Source organism: Mus caroli, unplaced genomic scaffold (assembly GCF_978045245.1).
Source record: "Mus caroli unplaced genomic scaffold, Mus_caroli_1 scaffold_1, whole genome shotgun sequence".
Classification (NCBI taxonomy): Eukaryota; Metazoa; Chordata; class Mammalia; order Rodentia; family Muridae; genus Mus; species Mus caroli.
The window spans coordinates 171,433,445-171,456,460 of record NW_028227256.1 but is presented as its reverse complement, the minus strand read 5'-3'; the positions used below and the strand labels follow the sequence as shown (position 1 = coordinate 171,456,460).

The 23,016-nt window shown below is 40.2% G+C and overlaps 1 protein-coding gene across 5 annotated transcripts in view; it reads right to left on the bottom strand.

Moving 5' to 3' along the window:
* Nucleotides 1-4,453, bottom strand: part of Aim2 (absent in melanoma 2) — a 50,798-nt gene extending 46,345 nt beyond the window's left edge. For all 5 annotated transcript variants that reach the window (XM_085843140.1, XM_085843133.1, XM_085843131.1 and 2 more), the window contains exon 1: nucleotides 4,348-4,453. The gene's annotated coding sequence lies outside the window, so the exon portion shown is untranslated. The remainder of the gene's footprint in view (nucleotides 1-4,347) is intronic.
* Between the last annotated feature and the right edge of the window lie 18,563 nt (nucleotides 4,454-23,016).

Below are 23,016 nucleotides of genomic sequence, written 5' to 3'. Positions count from 1 at the left end.
ATATGAAGAGACAGTGTTGATATTATGGGATGAAAATCAGAATCTGGAAAGCCCTTGAGGAGAAGGTGGAAAGAGATTGACTATTCCAGGATTGGGCAGTTGGGGCGGAGCCACAAAGACAAGAGTACTTCTATTTTACAACTGAAACTGTATGTGAAGTATAGGGGCTAGGAGGATGGCTTTGTCAGTAAACTGCCTGACAGAGAAAGTCTGAAGACATGAGTTTGGATTCCCAACACCCATATTAAAAGCTAGGCATGAAGGACACACTATAATTCCAGAACTGGGAAGACATAGATGGATAGATTCCTACAGTTCTCTAGCCTAGAAACCCAACCAAATTGTTGATTCAGAAGAGAAGACCCTGCTTCAAAAAATAAAATGTAGTGCAAATCAAGGAAGATATCCAACTCTAACCTATGGCACACACAGAGACAGACAAACAGAATGACACACACACACACCCCACAAATGATCAACATGCATCCACACATACCACAAACAGTATACACATGTCACACACACACACACACACACCCCAGAAATCAATTAATCAATTAATTAATAAACAAATAGAAAACAGGCTTGAATTCCAGAGCAACCTGCTTACAACAACTAGACATGGTTCTCAAACATTTTATGTGTGCAGCTGAGAGAACTGAATTTTATATTGCATTTAATTTTAATTAAAAACATAAACTAAATTTGGTTTCTAGAAAATCAGTGTGATTAAAATTACTTGAATATATAAACCTACATTTTTCAACCATAAATTTTGTGAATTTTAAATATATAAATATAAATTTAAATATAGATGCAAATTTATCGTCAGAATTTATGTTCTCTGAGAACAAAATATGTGCCAGAGTTTTGAGGACTAAGTACATATTTTGGATACTTTGACTTTAATCAAACATATTTGGTTGCTGTTATTGGGTTTTGCTTGTGTTTTTAATGTAGCTACTAGAAAATTTAATTGTGTGTATTTATTTACATTATTTTTCTACTGGGCGATATTTTCCTGGTACAGAAACTACATTCATTAGAATCACGTTTTCACTTTCTTGCTCTATGATGGGATCAAAGATCTTTTCTAGCACTTTGATGAAGAACCACCTGATAGTCCCTACTGCATAGACTCCATGTGAGATGTGACTGAGTTATATAAGCATGCAATTCATGAGATATCCCTGACACCTGGTGTGCTCAACATATGTTACTATTATAGTTTGAAGTTTATATTTATCATACTATGGGGAAAGCAAGAAACTGGAAGAGACTGAAATGTCAGAGAACATTTTTCTCCTTCTTAAAAAAGTCTAATAATAAACATCCATTCCATCAGACCCTGGACAACAGATGCCTAAGGCCTTGTTCTCATGTTGAGCAGCATATTAGGTCACTACTTGATGCTGATTGAATATCTATTTACAAATCTCCAAAAGCCACAACTTACAGATAGGTGTCTAGTTTTAACTTTGAAAAATACCTTAGTAAAATGTGGTATATCAGGCTCTGACCTCATCTTGTACTTATCTGATGAGATTAATTCCCCATCAGTTAAATACACACAGTAGGAGATGGTACTGTGAGGATTTAATATGTAGCATGGCAGAGAGATCTCTACAAACTCAGCACCATGCCATTACCAACATGCCTTCTCCTGAGAATGATTGGCACAGGATGGGCCACCCCCACCACAGATTATGCAGTTGCTTCATGGGAGTATCCCAAAAATCCTGGGCTTTGCTCTACACTCCCTATACACTTGTCTGTGACTAAACAGCTATCCCTATGGTGTAAAAACTTACAAAACTCCTTTTGAAAATAAAAATGCAAAAGATATGCACTTGAGGGATAAACTAGTAAATCAACAGCTGTTGTTCACAAATCAGTTCGTTTTGTCCAGTAAGGCATCTTGCAAGTCTTAGAGGAAATGAGTCATGAATCAGGCAAGATCTCTTCACTATTCCCACAACAAGTACAAGTATGTATAGTTGTGTAGTGTACAGGCTGGGGCTGTGTAGTGTAACTCAAGTTGGTAGTCAGATTATGTCTATTTGAGGAGGTAACATTTAAACAATTACAGAGATAAATAGAAAGAGTAATTCTTATATCTTGGAGCTAGATTTAAGGGAAGGTATACAGCCTTATCTATGTACTAAATCACAATGAATTATTCACTTTATGAATTAGTGACTGGCTATATGCTAGTTTACCTTAGTGAAGCAGTAAATGTGATGTTATACAGTTTCACCAAAAAGTACATCAGAAAGCATTATTCTGGGATAATGATAAATGGCGTTTCCCCACAAGATGTATAAATGGGACTTTTTAAAACATGACTAACATAATATGCATCATTCTGTATAAAGAATCATCTTAAGTGTATTTTTAAAAAGAAGAAAACAAACATGGAAATATCATATGAAGCGATATAAGATGGTTACACAAGATTCAAACATTTCAACTGACAGGACGCACATGAATTAGACTCATGGGTTTAAAAAGAATGCTAAACTGGAATAAAACCCACTGTGGTGCCTGTGGTGTTTACCAAAGACACAGGGTGGGGAGGAGGGGGAATTGAAGTGCTGAGTAGCTGCAAAGCAAAAAATATGTGAACATATGTATCAGGCACTAAACACAAACACTCTAGTTAGAGCAGCTCTATCAATATTAGTCAGAGAAGACTGTAAGACAAATAGTGCCATTAAGGACAGAGTTGCTATACAATGATTAAATGTTAAAGTCATCAAGGCACTATAACCAGCAATCCTTAACAGTAAGCACCTCATTGAATAAAGTCAAAAGGTGGAAACAAAATTTGACAGTTCTCCACTAACGAATGGCAAATGTACCATGATGGTCAGAAATTACAAAACAGTTTCTTCCATAACTAAAGCTTTAAATAGCCAAGAATAAAATAAAACAAAAAATAAAAAAGTAGAAAACTTGAACAACATAATTAACAACTATGTTCTGATACTTAGAAATACTTACCTCACTTCTGGTAAGGGCACAAAGGTTATCAGTGAGTTCCAAAGAGTAGTTACTGTATTAGTTTCTTTTTTCCTCAATTTTTAATATTTAAATGTATTTTATACATCAAACATATTAATAATATTGAACATTTTGAGAATCAAATAGTCTGTAAAAGTGTGTTCAACTTTTATATTCATAGCCTTTCATACCCTAAAAATATTATTAATGAATATTTAATACAGGAGAACACAGTAAACAGCTATAAGCACTTAAAGAGGAAACACAAAAATCTCTTAAAGAATTACAGGAAAACACAATCAAACAGGTAAAGGAAATGAACAAAATCATCCAAGATCTAAAAATGGAAATAGAGACAATAAAGAAATCACAAAGGGAGACAACCCTGGAGTTAGAAAACCTACAAAAGAGATCAGGAGTCATAGATGCAAGCATCACCAACAGAATACAAGAGATAGAAGACAGAATCTCAGATGCAGAAGATACCATAGAAAATATTGACAAAGCAGTCAAAGAAAATGCAAAAAGCTCTTAACCCAAAACATCCAGGAAATCCAGGACACAATGAGAAGATCAAACCTAAGGATAATAGGTATAGAAGAGAGTGAAGATTCCCAACTTAAAGGGCCAGTAAAGATTTTCAACAAAAATATAGAAGAAAACTTCCCTGACCTAAACAAAAAGATGCTCATGAACATACAAGAAGTCTACAGAACTCCAAACTGGACCGGAAAAGAAATTCCTCCTGTCATAATAATCAAAACACCAAATGCACCAAACAAAGAGAAATAATAAAAGTGGTAAGGGAAAAAGGTCAAGTAACATAAAGGCAGACCTATCAGAATTACACCAGACTTCTCCACAGAGACTATGAAAGCCAGAAGATCCTGCGTAGATTTCATACAGACCCTAAGAGAAAACAAATGGCAGCCCTGGCTACTATACCCAGCAAAAATCTCAATTACCATAGATGAAGAAACCAAAATATTCCATGACATAACCAAATTTACACAATATTTTCTCATAAATCCAGCCCTACAAAGTATAATGATGGAAAACACCAACACAAGGAGGGAAACTACACCCTAGAAAAAAGCAAGAAAGTGATCTTTCAACAAACCTAAAAGAAGATAGCCACACAGATATAATTCCACCTCTAACAACAAAAATAACAGGAAGTAGCAATCACTTTTCCTTAATATCTCTTTTCAGTTCCCCCCAAAAGACAGAATTGGATACGTAAACAGGACCCAGCATTTTGCTGTATTAGTTTCTTTTCTGTTTTGATAAAATGTCATTAACATTAGCAACATAGGGGAGAAGTAGGTTTTATTTTTTACTTACAGGTCCATGAGGGTGGATTTCATCACGACAAGGAAAATACGTAGCAGCTAGTTAAGGAAGCATGGCGGCAGACAGGACCGGAAGCAGGCAGGACAGGAAGCAGACAGGTTTGGATTCTTGCTCAGACAAAGAAACAGTTACAAGTGTGACCGCCTATCACCTCTCATAGCCCGCCCTCAGTGACCCACTTCCTCCAATAAGGTTTCTCCAGTAAGTTCCTCCTTGTGAAAGTCCCAAAACCTTCCAGAGCCATCAGCCAGCATATATGCAAACCTCAACAGATATCACAGGAATGATCCTTCCCCCAAATTCCAGGGATTTAACTATGGAAATGGGAAAGCAGGATCCAATTGGAACTAGACTGAAATAAACTTGCTAATACCTAATAAAGTAAAGGAAATAGAGATTAAAAGCACATATAGTTTTTAAAAGATGCCATGTCACTTGAACATCTGGGGTTATGGAGTAACATTATCTGCTTGGCATTTCTTTTTTCTTTTTTTCTTTTTTTTCCTATTTGATTCCGTGTCTGATTTTTTTTTATTATTATTATTGTTCTTTTGTGTTACTACCATGCTGGGTTTTTTTCCCCACTTTTTTTTATTAGATATTTTCTTCTTAGATTAAGGTTACTTAGAGTTTTGCTCTCTGATGCTTTCAAGTTAACGTTACATCACAGGCTTTCTGTCATGCCATTATTCTTACCTTTTATCGAGAAATAGCTCCCTAGCCCCTATGTTTCTTCCCCCTTCAGCTAGAAATCAAAAGCCCTCTTCTAAATATAAATTCATGTCAATAAAACACCTACAGACCAACACACCCAGAAAATCAGAGTTCCTTTTAGGCTCAGTCTGGGTCAACCCTCTGAACAATATATTCTAATTCCTGCCACGGCCAAATGCACTTTCTTTTGTAAAGGTCTCAGTTGTGGTGCAATAAAAGATAACTTCTGTTCCTCAGTCAACTGAAGGTTTTAGAACCAGGCTTCCTGCAGCCTTATTCTTTTCTAGAATACAGTCAATACTAATCCTTCTTTCTAACCTCAGAAACCCATGACTTTCTTTCCTCTTAATTTACTGATTAGCAAAATGGTCCTAAAGCTTCCTCTAGAAAACTTCTGACACCTTACTTACCTCAGGGGATTTTCTTCTCTCCAAAGCAACCTAAGTCCTCAACTCAGGGACTGGTGTATGTCCTGAGAGTTCAAGCCATCCGCCTCACAAAGATTTTCACTATTAGTGGTAGGACATGAAAATCATAAAAATCAGGTCTTGGGAGACAGAAAGCAGAAAGTACTCAACTACCTTCTTTCACTTTGAAAATTGGCTAGTCCTGGCCCTGTAGTCCTGATACTGGGGCAAAATAATTATATATTAAGGCTCTGCCCAAGCAAATGCTAGTTTCAGTTTCCTTTTTACAAGCCTTAGCAGAGTTTCTCCTTCCAGTTGCGAGGTCTCAACCAGAGGTATTTTAGATATAGGGAACTCCACAAAAGCTATTTCCTGCTTTGCCAGGGAGTTCATAGCCTAAGGGACAAGCCCAGCCCAGTGCACACCACCCACTCACTGGCAGTTGGTTTTCTTTGATTTCAACATCAACACACAAAAAAGGGTGGGCTCTGCATAATCAGATCTCTGGATAGACAGGCTGCCCTCACACAGCTTCCATTACCCAACCTTGCCCTAGTGACTGTAGTGCACTTTACACTTGTAAATTGGTATGCACTATTTTCTCAGGGAGAGGCAGGTTCTGTCCTCTTGCTACTTCAGAGAATATTTGTCTCACAGTGTCCTCCAGGGCTTCTTGTCTGGGGGTGTCTGGTTTTCCATCTCTGTTACAGGGAGGACAAAACAGCTCAAGAATAAAAATATGACCTTCTTAAAAACTAGGTCAATCATTTCCAACATGTTTTAACCGCGATGTATACAGGCTTACAGTGTAAAGTTCAGTCATGGAGAGAAACTTAACTGCCTTAACTTCCTGGTTTGGTTTCTGCTGAATATCGTAAGCATCCCGTTTAATGCTGTTTTTTTTCTAACTGTAGGTATTTGTTCTTCTAGTTGGAATTCTCACCCTCACTTCTCTGCCCGGGACTCACTCTCTCTCTCTCTCTCTCTCTCTCTCTCTCTCTCTCTCTCTCTCTCTCTCTCTCTCTCAGAAACTTCAAAAAAGTGCCCCAAAGGGCCTTCCCCAGCCTGTCCCCAACTCTCATTTGATGAAGATTTGTCCCTTCACTATTGCTTTGTCTTTATGTTGACTTGCTGAACAAAACCGAAAATACATTCATCACAGTCATTCTCTGGACAGCACAGTTGTCTTGGATCACTGCCGTTTGCATTGCTTTTGTTATCGTACTTTAGTATTAGTTGTTGTTGGCAAATTCTTACTATACTAAGTGTAAATTATACTTTACCTCGTTGGCTGTAGGAATAGGACAAAATACAAGTCTTTGTTTTGTGTGATTTCAAACGTCTACTGAGCATCTATTGAAATGTGTAATGAATGGAGTTATCTAAGGGAATGGAAGGAATTCAACTTGAAGCTAAGAAAATATCCCAAGTAGGGGGCCAGTGTGAGGAACTGAATTGATAAGGATGGCAGACAAGAGAGGAAAGACAGAAAATCATATCACATGAAAGGTTGAATATGGAAGAAAGAAACTGAGGCTGCCAAGAGCAAGAGCCTATATTAATAGAACCACTGCAGCCTCGAGACCTGTAGTAAAGGTCCAATACAACTAATAAGGCGATCAGTTCTTCATTAAAGACCTGCACCTCTCAGCCCATGGTCAAAAACAGTAATAGGACTTAAATTATGTCTTTGTATGCTAACAGGAAGAAAAAAAAACTAAAAAGCTGGGGTTGAAGTATCTTAGCCAGTGCTCTATCTCTATCAAGAGACACCATCACCATGACAACTCTTATAAAGGAAGCATTTAATTGGGACTTGTCTATATTTCAGAAATTTAGTCCATTATTGCCATGGCAGGGAGCATGGCGGAGTGCTGGCAGACATGGTGCTGGAAAAGTACCTGAGAGTTCTATATCCATATATGCAACAATGGGTAGAAAAAGCCTTTGGGCCTCATTTGGGCTTTTGAAACCTCAAATCTCATCCCCCAATGACACACGTCCTCCACAAGGCCTCCTAATCCTTCTCAAGTAATACCACTCCATGATAACTAAGCATTCATATATATGAGCCTATGGAGATCATTCCTCTTCTCCATGTGACAAGGGAATCCTGAATATGTCTTTTAAAAGTTGCAGAAGAGAGTGAGATAGATAAACAAAACAAATGGAAAACTAGACATAGCTAACAAGTTGCTTTTTGTGACCTTAGAGAGAGTTGCTTCACAAAAGAATGGAAACAATGAATGAGTGCCTGGGAAATGGTCCTGGCTTACAGAGCCTGTAGTTACTGGAAACAGGCATCAGAGTCAGGGTGTAAAGGTTCCTGAGTTGCTGAAGAATGATAGCCTGGACTGAAATAGTATGTAAATGCAAAAAGTGTTTTATTCTGAGGAGTCCAGCATGCTGGCTTCTCTCATTATCAAGATAGAGAGACAATCAAGTGAACTCACGGGCCTGATTTAAAGCACATTAATGGGTTCTGGGGTGTAGGTGACCTTTATCTTGCTCTAGCTCTAGGAACATTCCATTACCGGGGTATGGGGTCCGGAAACTGTTGCTGAGAAAGTCTGGAAACTGCTGCTGACCCACTGTCCTTTCCTTTGGCCAGGTGGTGGGGCAGCTTCTGAGGGCTGGACTTGCCCAGTTCTTGGAAACAGACTGAGGCCTCTTCTGAAATGCATATTTGAAGTCTGTCATGGAGTCAGCCTAGCCTTCTCAAGGGGAAGAAGAGAAGCAGGTCAGCACATCTTGGGCACTGAGTAGGTGGTAAAATAGGGAGTTCTATTTTATATGATGGCGGCGGGTGTGCGTGTGTGTGTGTGTGTGTGTGTGTGTGTGTGTGTGTGTGTGTGTATCATAGACAGATTGTATGTGTACTAATTTGAAGGCTGAACGTCCACAAGACCTAAAGCAAAACTAAAGCCCAGAGATCAGAGTAAGGTCTTAGAGGTATTAAAAAAGGTGAAATAGAGTAAGGATGAACACCACCTTCGGGAAGAAGAGAAATCCCTTCACCTCTTAAGACAGAAGATGTAGGAGCATAGGAAAATGATAACACACCAAGATCAACAAATATATTTATCATAGATGTTTTTCTCTACAATTGAGAGGTGACTTAATCCAACAAAGGACATTTTCTCTAGTTGGGCAACAAGTCAAGTAAAGTGCAAGTATTGATCTTTTTCTCTAAATCAATGGGTGGTTCTTGGAACAATGAAAGTTGCTGAAGGTCAAGAGCACCATTCAGACTCAGAAGAGGGGAATGTCAGCGAAATGAAATCATGTCTACCTCGCTAGACTTCTGCATGAGGAGGGCAAGTAAACACAGGTTTGGATTTTATAGACCCACTGTTCCACAATCCCACAAAATGCCTTACTTTATTTTCTTTCCAACATCCCATTTTCCTATGAAAAAAATTCAAATTTAAATGTGAAATAACAAAACAGTGAACATTCATATACCTATCACATAGACAGAAGAGATGCTAGTGCTTTCCTTATTGGCAAATATTATTTTAATGCTTAGGCCTCTGTGTAAATTTCTGTTCCATGATAAAAATTGGGTTAGATCTCATAATATTGAGTGGTAATCTGTCAAAATATTTCTTCAATTGAGAATGATTTCTGATATGTTTAAATACAATCTCACATCCAGAAATATTAAAACAATAAAAGACAACCAGTGATCACCCAATACCCAGGATTTATTTACCAGGTTAAATATCAAGTGCTTTTCTGGTTAGCTTTTACAAACTACAATCCAATCAATGCTCATGGGTTGCATCTTATTAATTAATTAATTAATTATTTAATTAGATATTTATTTATTTGTTTATTTAGGTGTGGATATTGCCATACATGTCTATACATGTCTATATATGTATATATATATACACACACACATATGTATATGTATACATATACATGTATGTGTATATGTATGCATATGTATATGTATACGTATGTATATGTATGTGTATACATATATATGTATGTGTATACACACACACACACCTGTGTATATGCATGTAGAAGCAGAAGATCAACAATGGACATTTTCATTAGTTATTCTCCTTCTTATTCTTTAATGAAAGAATTCAACTCTCACTGAACCTGGAGTTCACTGGGTCAGTGAGATTAACTAGCCAGAGAGCTTCTTGGATCCACTTGTCTCAGATCCACACCCTGAGTGCCAGGGCTATAGACATGTGCTGCTGTGCACAGTTTTTTGTTTGTTTATTTGTTTGTTCGTTTGTTTGTTGGTTGGTTGGTTAGTTTTTTCTTGAGGGGGGCGGGGAGGGAGGTTGCTGGAGATCTGACTGCCGTTACTGTTACTTCTGCTTGCACAGCTAGCACTGACGTCCCCAACCCCGACGTGCACTGCAGTTTTTCATCCTTTGTTAATTTTCAGCTAGAACAGTACAAACCACATACTGCTCTTTCAACTCCACAACAGGGGCATTGTAAAGTCTTGAACAGCAGCCTTATAAAATTAGCACATTCCCGCTTGTTTTCTTATGGCATTTATTAACTCTACCTGTACCTCAGACTTACAGATTCATGAAATGGTCTGGATTGAACACAGCTGAAACATTTCAAATAAAGTACTTTCAAGGCATGCATCAAATTTCAAATGATCAAATTGTGCTCCATAAATACATATAAATAGTGTATCAATTAAGAATTCTTAAAGGAATTAAAAACAATAAATTAGTCCTTTGAATCATTTGTCATTAGTCTATTGTGTTTTCTTTCTTTCTGAGTGTTTACTGGGTACAATAATAGTCACCTTTTGCTTTTGGAAGTAACAAACAAGCCTAAACCTTATTGTCTTAGGGCAGCAAACATGCCTTGCTCACAGGTTTGTGATTTTGCTTGCTCTGTTGGACTCTGGGTGAGGTATCTTGATCTCTCTAGCCAGAACACTGAATAAAGAAGAAAATAGCTCTTGAGAAAAGCCTTTCCATCACTGGGGATAGGTAAGGCAAGGGAAAAGTGAAAGTTTGAGGTGCCTTAGCTTGCAGCCAACAGTCTTTACTTCCACCCACAGTGCATCGGACAAAGGAAATCACAGACTGATTGAGGAAGAAAGTAAACCATGCCCTTGGGGAAGAGCAGAGGAGAAAATTCTGTCTTAAATTCGGGCCTGACCATATAACTCATGTAGACTGACCAAACGAGAAGCTTTATGGATGTTCCCTTAGTGTTTCCACTTCCACTGCCAGAGGGAGGAGTAGCCTTCTAAATTCATCCCTGTCACTTTGCATGCCTAAATGAAGATGGACCAAGCAGCCAGAGGTACGGAGTGCAAGCCATAAATAAATGCTCATCCTCTCTAGCTTCAAGGCTGTTACTGCAACAGAGGTTACCCAGCAACGAAAATGGAAGACATTGCCGTTTCTCAATAGAAATTAAATAATTACTTATTTTCAAAGTATGGGCATGCTCACAACTGCCATGGTGCCTAAATTGCCCTTCTGCCATTTTCTTTTTCCCATGAAGATGTCCTCTCATATCACAGAGTAAAGGTGACTGTGAAAAGGGCCAATCATGTTAGTGTCTCTATACAAATCAAAGAGTATTCTCTCCATCCTAATTCATGAACCCAACTAAAAGACTAGACTATGTGCTGCTGTACTAGGGGAGGGGTGTAATTTCAAGAACAGTAGAAGAGTCCAGAAAGAGAAGATGAAGGTAGAGAACAGTTCTAGCACCTGACTGGAGCCTGGCTGTTACTGTGGTTAGGAGAACTCAAGCAATGTACATCAAAGTGTTGTGAAGACGCTCAGAGAAGGCATCAGGACCATAGGGATGAGTAGGTACCCAAAGGCATGATCCTTACTCAATGGCTTCTTTCTCAGGTGCCATTGGCGGCTGATTTGCTTCTTTGTTTTGATGAGTTCTTTAAGTTAGCCTACATAGTCCTGGCTTTCATCATGCCAATTTTATGGATACTTTCTTATACTGATTCTCTCTCCTTACTCCTCTCCCCTGCCATCCCTTATCTATCCTCCCAGTTCATCCTTGTCTTAGTCAGGACTTCCATTCATGCACAAAACATCATGACCAAGAAGCAAGTTGGGGAGGAAAGGGTTTATTCAGTTTACACTTCCACACTGCTGTTTATCACCAAAGGATGTCAAGCAGGTCAGGAAGCAGGAGCTGATGCAGAGGCCATGGAGGGATGTTACCTACTGGCTTGCTTCCCCTGGCTTGCTCAGCTTGCTTTCTTATAGAACCCAAGACTACCAGCCCAGGGATGGCACCACCCACAATGGGCCCTCCTACCCTTGATCACTAATTGAGAAAATGCCTTACAGCTGGATCTCATGGAGACATTTCCTCAAAGGAGGCTCCTTTCTCTGTGATAACTCCAGCCGGTGTCATGTTAACACACAAAACAGCCAGTACACTCCTCTTCTGCTTTCCTATAACATGCATTATGTTACCCTGTTTTCAGTCCTGTCTCTTAATAACATCACTTCTTCCCTTCCCTTGGTCCCCCTTCTGGCTCCACGATCTCCCCGGCACTCTCATGTACTTAAGCATAAATTAAAAACCAAGATCCACATAGAAGAAAAAATGATCTGTAGTATCTGTATTTCTGAGTTGGGCTTATTTAGCTTAATGTAATGCTTCCCAGTTCAATCCTTCTTCCTATAAATGCTAGGATTCCAGTTTTTGTTTAGAGTTGAATATAGTCCCATGTGCGAATTACCACCTTTTTTTTTTTATCACTTCATCCAGTAATGAACATCTAGGCTGATTTCTTTTTGTAGCTCTCGTAAGTAACACAGCAATAAATAAGGATGTGAAACTTAGCCACTATGAACATGCAAACTTAAACTGTTTTGAGACTCCATCTCACTTCAGTCAGAATGACTAACATCAAGCAAACAAACAATCACTAATAGCAAAGATGCAGAAAAAGCGGAACCTCCCTCATTGCTTATGGGCTGGTGCGGATGTTATGCAAATTAGTATGGTGGAGACTCACACAGCTAAAAAGGGAACACCACAGCTATCTCACTTCTGAAAGTTTATCTATGGGCTTACTTCTATCAGTTCGTTTACATGGCAACCATAATGATGGTCCCATGGTTATTCTCATTTTACCAAAGAAGAGGTAGAAAGAAGTCATGCTCCAAGTCTTAGAGACAGTAAGTAACAGAGATTCAAGCACAGAGATGTTCAGCTTTGAATTGGGCTCCTCCTCAAAGTCCCATCCTTCAAAAGCCAGGGTCCTAGAGAGGTAGATTATTCTAGGCATTTGAGATTCTGGACTGACTCTCTAAACTAGCTGGTGACATATGCTTCAGAGGGAGTCTCCAGGTCTTCCAATTCTAGTGGAACCACAAAACCCTATACAACTGTGGAATACTTTCTTATTTAGAAATTGTAGTCTTATCCAGTACTATATATTCAGATGACATGCAGGGGCAACTCATCTAAGTGTGAACTCTACATGATAACACAGCGAATGAACTGGGAAAATTCTAAAGAAAAGGGAAAATGAGAGGACTCAATCAGTTTAATGATTTTTTTGTTTTCATTTTGTTATTATTTATAATTATTTACTTGCTTTTTATACGACTCTACAACACCCAACCCTCCCAACAGCAAGGCTCTCAGTTTTCCTCCTACCTGAACATCTAAACCTGGAATCTAGGCACAGAGCTTGGACTTAGGCAGAAACAACACTCTGGGGCCTCCTGTGCCAAGTTTACAAACCAGGTAATGACTGCAGGGTGCTCCACTAAAAACTCCTACATTCCAAGGGCACTCTGCCAATGCCAAAGCAAGAAATGAAAAGGAAACCAATTTTGTGGAAGTAAAGTAGTGTGAAAGCTCTCTTCTTCTTGGCTCTCAATTTAAAACCATGTCATTAAAACTTAGGGCCTCTCTGATTATACCTTTCCCACATCCAACCTGGGAACTGCAGCCAAGTGCCTACAAACACCTGTCTTGGACTCCTACCAAAAATGAGCTACCCTCGTGCAGCCAAATTAAGCAGGAAGAATGAATTAATAAAGTGCCCACCTTTTCTCTGTTCTCTTTGCTCTCTACTCATTTTATGATCCATTTAAAGATGTGACTCGAAGGAGAATAGAAAGAATGCAGGGAGAGAATGTAAGGATCGGGGCAATAACTCAAAGGAAGGAGCTAGAGGATCATAGCTGTATAGAATGGAGTCACTCAGGAGAAATTCTGCAAGCACTGGACACTTCATACTATTCCAGAGAGCACCCAGACCCCACTCCACCCTCCCACAGCACACGCTGGACTTCCAATAGCATTCTTACTGAGTGTTAAGTGCTTTAAGTCTGTTGGCTCATATCTAAACAGTGAGTCCATTTCTTCCACTTGTGCGCCTGTTCTGTCTTCAAGACTCCTTTGCCAGAATTTTCCTTGACACCAGTAACCAACAAGCTGACAAACAAACAACCAAACAAACAAAATAACAGATACAGGAAAAATTGCATCTTGTGATTGCTTAGTAATGTCCTTGACTTTTAAAAGCTTCTCATCTCTTTCACCCATGCCAGTAGCATTGCATCCAGTCCCAACTATGGACTGAACTAAGTAGTCCCTGGAAGAGGGGGTGACTTGCTGGTGCATCATTCGCTTTCCAGCCCAGAATAGTTCTAAGAGCTTTGGTCAGGACACTATCTCAAAAGCCACTTGTTTAGGGAGAAGGGGTAACACTGGGTAGGAATTTTAAAAATCAAACCCCCACAGACTGCCATCTCTCAGAAACCTTAGGCCTGTACAGCACATCCCACCCAGAGTCAAATGATTAAGCTATGTGCAGGATTTTAGTGCTTTCATGGTGACCTCCTGGCCCATGGGCCCTTATATTTAATGACTGTTTTGCTTCTTTCTCTCCAAGCTTCCCAGCTAGTCAACAGCTGAGATGCCCACAACTGGACCAATGCTTGGTTTCAATAGCATCTGTACCTTCTAAGTCTTTAATTAACCTGAAGAATTTAAGGACTTTAAGCCTCATGAAAATTATTTAATCACATCATTAGAGTCTAATTTTGGTAGGAAACTTATACTTTGGAAACCTATCCAATTCTAGTACACAAGGGGCTGTGTGTGCCCAAGCAAAGTCAATCCACCAAGAAAATAAAGTCTGCCATTATTTAACCATTTGTAGCCCTTTAAAATATCCTTCCAAATAAAACCTCAACTGTGAAACAGGAAAAGCATGTTGTTCTCATTCTCCTGAGAAAACAATGACTTGAACAAACTAGACATTTCCCTGGTGCCTGAAGGCTAAAGTCTGAAGTCCAGACACTACTGTTAAAGCAGTATCCTAACACTTAAGGAAAAATTTAGCCCATCCTTGTGATGTCTGCCATTTTCAAAGATATTTTTTAAAGCTTTTGGTTTTCAAATATCTGAAAGGGGAAAAAAAATCTGTCATCTTCATCTGTCTTCCAACCTGGTCTTACACTTGAGATTCTTTTCTCTCTTTCCTTTTTGGAGATATAGGATCACTTAGTTCATCTTCAGATTCCATTCTCTTTTGACTTCACACGCTGCTGATGGTCATTTATCTTAGAAAAGAAGACGTACTTTTGATTAAAGCTGCATGGCTTGTGTGAGTGTGTGTGTGTATGTGTTTCCTGACACCAAAGATGCTTGCCATACCTCCTGCTGATTGCTGTTCTGGTCTCCCTCCCTTGCCAATTTGCAATGCTGGTTCCTCACTCCCTCGTCTTTACCTGTGAAGATAGAGGAAGCATCCTGACAAACAGATGAGGGCCTGTGGCATGCATTTCCTGTGCTTAGGAGGTGACTCATAAGCCACAGGTTGAGAACAACTTTCTTAAACTTGCAGTGCTGATGTGTATGTGCCACTAATCCTGCTTTGGAAATAACCTGATCTGTTTATTCCATTTTACCACTTTCTCTACTTAGCTCAGGACCATTTGTATCCCTGCCTTTCAATATGCCAGTTCTTTTGAACATTTTTTAATGATCTCTGACCTCTCTTCCTTTCTTTAGCTCATGTTGTCTTATAGAAATTTTATAATTACTGAAGCCTTCATAATAATTCTCAAATTCTCAAAACTCATCAAATTAAATATTTTAAAGGTTTTCTCTGCGATATTTTGTTCTTCTGAAAGTGAGAATGAGATTATGGAAATAGAGCTGGCAAACCGTAAGCCAAGTCCAGCCTGTGGCCTAGTTCTCCGAGGATCCAGTCTGTGCCCTAGCTCTTTAAGGATCCAAGCTATAAAATGGTTTTTTAAGTCTTTAAAAGAACTGAGAAATCAAAACCAAGAATGTGAGGATGCAGAGGCAGAGGAGAGCAGAAAACCTTTATGGGGAATATTTGCCAGAATCTCTTCTATACTGTAGCTGTTCCTTTAGTCCAGCTTTGCTGCTAGTAGCTTCAGTAATATCCATTCTTTTAAACTTTCCCCCAAGTTTGCCAAAATAGAGTAATTCCTGGGTAATGAGTAGCACACACAAACTGAACCCTCAGGGTTGTAATGACAGGATGTGACCAGAGAATCTGAGAATTTCCTCATGATCTTATTTGCTCCCCACCTCCTCTGCGCTCTCTCTCTCTCTCTCTCTCTCTCTCTCTCTCTCTCTCTCTCTCTCTCTCTCTCTCTCTCTCTCTCTCTCTCTCTCTCTCCTCTCTCATCTGTCTCTCTCTCCCCACTCTCCCACTCTCCCTCTGTCCCTCCTTCTCTCCTCCCCTCTGTGCTCCTATCCATTTGTGCTGAAGAGGTCAGCTCAGTAGCATTAGAAAATTATACTGGATCCCTCCCCTCCTGGAAGAGACAGGTCAGAGAGCAGGTAGAGCAGAAGGGAGAGGCTGAGTAAGCCCGTACTATCTTATTCCCTAATGACCAATCAGTTTAAAGGGCACACTGTTCTGCCCAATCATATTGTGCCTAGCTGCTGATGCTCTATTCTACCCCTGGAAACCATATAAAAACTTGCCTCTCCTTTTGGTTTGGGATGACCCCAGTGCACTGGAACAATAAATTCCTCTTGCTTTTTGCATCAATTTTCTGGCTTCGCATGGATAACTGGGAGGTGGGGGATCCCCTGTAAGCTAAAGCTTGCCAGAGTCTTACAGTGTGTGTGTGTGTGTGTGTGTGTGTGTGTATGTGTGTGTATGTGTGTTTGCACATATGTACAGAAGTGCGTGCATGTATTCCCATACTCAGGTATGTATGTGCATGTATATGTGTGTACACACAGGAGCATGTGTACTATTTGGGGGGTCACAAAAAACAACTCTTCAAACCGTAGCCTTTACATTCCCAATGCATTTGTCCATTCGAGATTCAAGACATCTCTTTTCCCAGTGCACAGGAGGAGATGGGGGAAGGCAGGTAGGGTAAGCAGAAGAAACTGCAGAAAAAGAGGTCTGAAAAAATGTCTGCCAGAGAGGCTGTCCCAGGTGGAGACAATGGGTCCTCCTAGGACAATCATTCTGCCTTAAGAGAAAGTATTCTATTTGCTTGTTTCCTTGCTTGCTTGTTGATGACAGGGGTTCTCTTGTAGCCCTGATTGTCCTGGAACTCAAGCTGTAGTCCAGGCTTGCCTTGAACTCATGGAAATCCACCTGCCTCTGCCTCCTGAGTACTGGGAATAAAGGTGTGCGCCAGCACTGCCCTGCTGAGGGAAGCTATTCTAAAAGAAGACATCTGTGTCCTCATTTTTTTAGCTATCAGACTTTTAAAGCAATAGATCTCAAGGTATTAAAAATTCCCTAGGAACCGGGTGATGGTGGCGCACACCTTTAATCCCAGCACTTGGGAGGCAGAGGCAGGCGGATTTCTGAGTTTGAGGCCAGCCTGGTCTACAAAGTGAGTTCCAGGACAGCCAGGGCTATACAGAGAAACCCTATCTCAAAAAAAAAAAAAAAAAATCCCTAGGAATCTCAGGCTGAGGGAAAGGAAAAGGCTAAAGCCCTGATGCTCAACATGGGAGGAACTTGCCTCTTCTGGACCACCCTGCAGAACAGATTAGGGGTTAGACAACAATGAGTAGGTGATAGGCAGGACCACACTTTGACTAGGACTGTACCTCTTTCCTTCTTGCTCTCTATTTAAACCTAAACCTCCTGTCAGTATGGCAAAGACAAACATGAGAGTTACTGGACTCCATTGTTTACTTTCCCAAGATGGTCTTGCTGAATAAATCTCCTTTCTCTGGTTTCTGCTACGGCTTGTGTCTTTAACTGCTGTATATAGAAAAGATGGCTGATCCTTGATTGCTAGGCTTGTCAGAGTCCAGGCTTTGATTCTGAAGTATACAGCAATGTAAGTCCACGCTGTATTAGGAACTGTTTTGTTGTTTTACACACACATACACACACACACACACACACTATTAGAGAAAAGGTCTTTCTATGTAGCTCAGGTTCACCTTGAAATCATGTTGGCTCCTCTTTTTTTGGCCTCCTGAGTCCTGGTATCACAGACATGAGGTACCATGCCCTGGTGATTCTCTTACCTTTGAACAATGCCTCTTCTCTTTTTGTAAGTCCCCTGTTAGCAGTGTGAGGTGTGACTGGAGAGGTAAAGAGCCTGGGAGGCAGTGACAGCAGGCCCGCAGGGAACAGGGCATTGGCATGCTGGCTGTGCATTCATGCCTGACTGTTTCTCCCAGAGGAATCGCAAAACCTGAGTATGTTGTGAGCTGGTAACAGCACATCTTATGAAAGCTTCCACTGAAAATCCGGACCATGATGGGAATAAATATGCAGCGTGCGAGCAAAGCCGGATAAAAGGAAAATGACAGATAGACTACACACCTGAGTAAGCTTTATAGCCAAAACCTACCCAACTGCAGGCATCTACTGCTTATATAGTAAGTGAAACTTGTGCTCAACCAGAGAGAGTAGATTTAGGAGACAAATATAAAAGAAACAATAACAATTATAGTGTCAAGGGAAAAAAGATCCTTGCAAGCCCACAACATTCTTCCTATCAGAATGGGAGAAGTCCATGTTGCAATCTTTATGGCTTAATAAATGTTTACTATCGTTCCTAATGCAAAGCTCAGATAGAATGAAACATTTGTTCATGGTACCGTGATCACAAAGGACTGAATAAGAATAGATAGTCTGGGAGAGAGAGAGAGGGGACAAACACAGATGGCACCAGGCAGATCTGCATCCAGAAGCTCTCCAAGTCACATCAACACGGTCTCTAAACCTCGGTTTGTTCATTGCTAACATGGGGACAATTTTCCAGGATTCTTGTAAGGATTGGAGGCTCATATCTGACCTCTAGAAGGAAAGAGGGAAGACAGAAGGTAGAGATACCAGGTGTTCATGCTTTAGGAAATGGGAGGAAGTCTCTGCCTGAATGTCAGGACACACAATGTTAGGCAAATAATATGCACACATCCATATCCAAATAGACTATGGAAAAAAAGAAAGAGAAGAAAACAGGTGGTTCTTTCAGCTGGTCCTACCATGGCTATAGGAATTCCAGGCTACCAAGCATTTCAACTCTGGGACTAGGAATACTGAGCAAAGGGTTATCAAATTAATCCCCCCCCCCGTGAAGACCCAAACCCCTCAAAGCTTAGAAGCATCCCCTTCTTTGCTGCTTCTGACTTTGAATTCCTTAAAAGAAATATTTTCCTCTTTCTGAAGCTTTTGAACATATTCAAGTGGTAAGAAATATTTCTTGTCTGAAAATGGAAGTCAGGGATAGCAGGGTACAGGACGGAGGGTTGGGGGTGGGGGCGAGGTGGTAGGGGATGCATGCCAACATGTCTCCAGCCTGGGTATCTCCATGCTTTTCCTGCACCGTGGCTATGTCAACAGGAGGCAACCAGATGACAGCAATGCCTGCACTTAGAGTCTCAGTATGGTCGGTAATGAAGATGGAACCTACAGCTGGCAGAATCACTCTGAAAAGCAATAAAGAATCTACTGACAAGAGCTAGGCACGAATATAACCTATGACTTATTAATCCTATGATCTGGATTAGAATTATTTATAATCTGAAATAACTCAATCTAGGAGAAGCCAGTATATTCCAGCAACATTATTTAAAATGAAACCACAAAGCCAAACAACTGCCTGTAAATAAATGGCCTGTCTATCAAGTGCATGATGTGTTAATGTGGGGACTGGAGAGGTGATTTCATAGCTAAGAGCACATATGGCTCTAGCAGAAGACATAAATTCAGTTCCCAGTGCCCATACAGGTGACTCACAACTGACTGTATAGTCAGACACCATTTCTTGATACTCTATGATACTCATGTACACATACACACATGCACACACATATACATAAACACATCCACTCATGCTCACACATAAGCACACACACAAAACTCAAAAATAAAATCAATCTTTAAAAGGAAATCATTCATAAATTTTTTGGCATATTTATAACAGAGTATTATGCACCAGTGAACATAAACTGAAGGGCATCCAAGAACATGAGTAGATCTCAAAAATGTAATAGTGAAAGAAGCAAAAGAATCTCAGAGAAGAATGTGTTCCCTTCGCATAAAATTAATATGCAAAATGAAGCAGACTATAAATTGAGAAGAACTGTATAAAGATAAAACTGTGAGGAGTGCTAAGAAAATGGCTGGTTACCCTGGGGACCAAGGCAGAGAAGAAATTTGAGCCCAAAGACTTCAAAAGAAACTGGAAATATTCTCATTTTAAGCTGACTGGTAGGATCAGAAGTATTTATGTCTGTAATTACACATTTAAATTGTTCTTATGCCCTCACCAACTTGGGTCTATGTATATACTAATTAAATCTTATTATTGCTATGCCTGTATAATGCATATGAGCACTGAAGCACAGATGCCAGCAAACCTGTGGTGGTTAGAGGACAACTTTTAGGAGTCAGGTCACTCCATCCACCACAGGTTTCGAGGTCTGAAAACAAGTCATCACACTTGATTGCAAGTCTTTTGACTCACTGAGCTATCTTGTTAGCTTGTCTCTGAAAATTTTGTTCCACTACATATATTAACTATATATGTGTAGTCCCTTGGGTAGCCTCTGCTCTCCTTCCTCAGCAGGAGTCAAGGGCTACCACCAGGGTCAGCCTCAGCTACCAGAGTCTGAATGCTTGTGTCATCCAGGAATTCATATGTTCAAATCCTAACCTTTTGGGAAGGAAAGTTTTTGGTATTTTCAGCAATGAAAATATAAAGTCGATGGAATAGCTTTAAAGGAACAAGGCATAATTCTGTGAGGCTGAACAGTGTAGACTATGACTCAGCGATTTTGGTGCCTCTGGGATCCCTAATAGAATCAGAGTACATAAGAAAGAGAACTTGCTCACTTTCCACTATTCTGAAAGTCCAGCAATACTCCTGAAAGCAAGACCCCACTAGACACTAAATCACTGGCTTTGAACTTCCCAGCCTCCAGGACTATGAGAAATAAATTTCTGCTTTCCATAAGCAACTCAGCCCACAGTATTATGTTATAGCTGCTTGAACGGACCAAGACAATGAGAGCCGTAAATTTTATGAAACGATTTTGGAACATGGAAAGGAGCACTATACATCAAAACGCACAACAAAATGTAAGTTTCCCTGGTTCTGCGCCCTGCCACTTTGTAAGTTGCTTTTAAAACCCCCTTCTGGCATATATGTGTCTTTTCAATACCTCTTACAAGCCTTTCTGTAAATTCCAAATCAATTTTTCTCACCTTACAGAATCAAATGTTCTTACCAGCTCCTTGCCCTGAAAGCACTATATGTATGATTTTTAAATCTCATCAAGAACTATTGACTTCTACAACAAAATACTTTCAGACAGGAAAAGATACTGCTGTGTAGAAATCTAAGCGCACCCAACAGGAAGAGAGATGCAACAGAAACTGACAGAGAAGACCTATCTGTTTTAGGAACGAAGAAAATGAGTTTCACTGTCCCAGGAAGAATAGATTAAATAAACTGTACACTCACTCCAGGCTGGTGACTTTCCCCTTATTCAAGGGGGAAGCAGGACACATCAAGTTGGGGAGTCTACACCTTACCTGTCAACTAATTTACTGGTAGGGGTTCAACTTCCTCTTCTCCTCTCTGTTCCAAAAGGGAAAAGGAAACTTGCCCACCAGTTCTCAACTCCCCATCCCTCACATTACAGAAGGCCTGACACCGCACATGCCTCCTTTTTTCTTCCAAGCTCCAATTTCCTCTCTGCATGGAGCTGTCTCACAGGACCTGACAGCTTTACTTCCCAGGTCTGACAGCAGCCCTTCTAGTTTCCCCAGCATCTCCAGCCAGTGTCATTTCTTGACTTCTATTTGAACAGTTTTTAAAATGAGGCATTCCTTGGTCTCCTTTGGAGACAGCCTTTCTTCCTCACTCCAAATATTTTTTGACCACTTTTAAAACATGGATCTGCTCTCAGCCATTTGACTGTTTCCTACCAGTATCTCTGCCCCTGCCTTAGATTTCCCTTTAGAGTTGAAGCCCTATTTACCCAGTTGGTGTCCAGGTACATCTGCCTGCAATTCTTAGACACCTCAGATTCAGCGTGGTTATGATGGGAGTGGCCTTCATCACTAGACACCACGACGAAGACCCCTTTTCTCACAATACTCTGTACTTCCCATTTGCTCAAGTCAAGAAGCTAGAAATCTTACCCACTCAGGCTTTCATCCTCCGGTAGTCTATTTCAACCAAGTCTTATCCAATCAACATCTGAAATGCCTTTCAGACTCACTTCTTCTCTCCCCTGCCCAACTCCATATCTGATAATTCATATCTTTAAAATGATCCTCAAAACCTGTCTTCCCTTCAGCCATTCTCCACAATCCAGCCTGAGGAATCTTTCTGAACTATAAATATAAGCATTGGTCACTCTCCCTGCTGCATGTGAATATACATGTACACACAGACACTGAGACGCAGAGACAGGGAGGAAGGCAGCAATGCACACATCTGCATGCATGCACACACATGCATGTGCACACACACCCATGCACACACACACACATAATATACTTTGAGTTGCTAGAATGTGCCCTGGGGTTTAAAACAAACCCATTAAAAGAGCTTGTCAGCCTTTGTCCCTATCCCAATCTGTCTATTAGCATTAAGCTTCTCTCTCAGTGCGTGGCTCTAACTTCCTGTCACTTCTAGAAAGTTCTCTCCACTTCCAGTATAATATATTCCCCATAATGCACATGTCTTCCATGGGTCCAGGGTCGTGCTTGTTTCATGTCTACCTTACCCTAGTGCCTCTCAGACTCTGACCCAACTCAGGTACTTCACAAACACTCGTTAAGTAAATGGTTACACTTTTCCCTTGTAGCATTATTCAGAATATTTTATACTGGCAATACTCTAAATCCTGCATGGATTTGCCTGAATTTGGATATTTACAATGATCATAAGAGTTATTGACTGAACTATAGGAAAGAAAATAGTTAGAATAAGCTATGTCTGATCTCTCATTGGCTGAAAAACAACATTGAAGGAATAAGTGACTTAATGAACATTGGAAATTGAACACACTTCAGTTACATGACCTAAAGATGTGAGAGAAAGGTATTTAA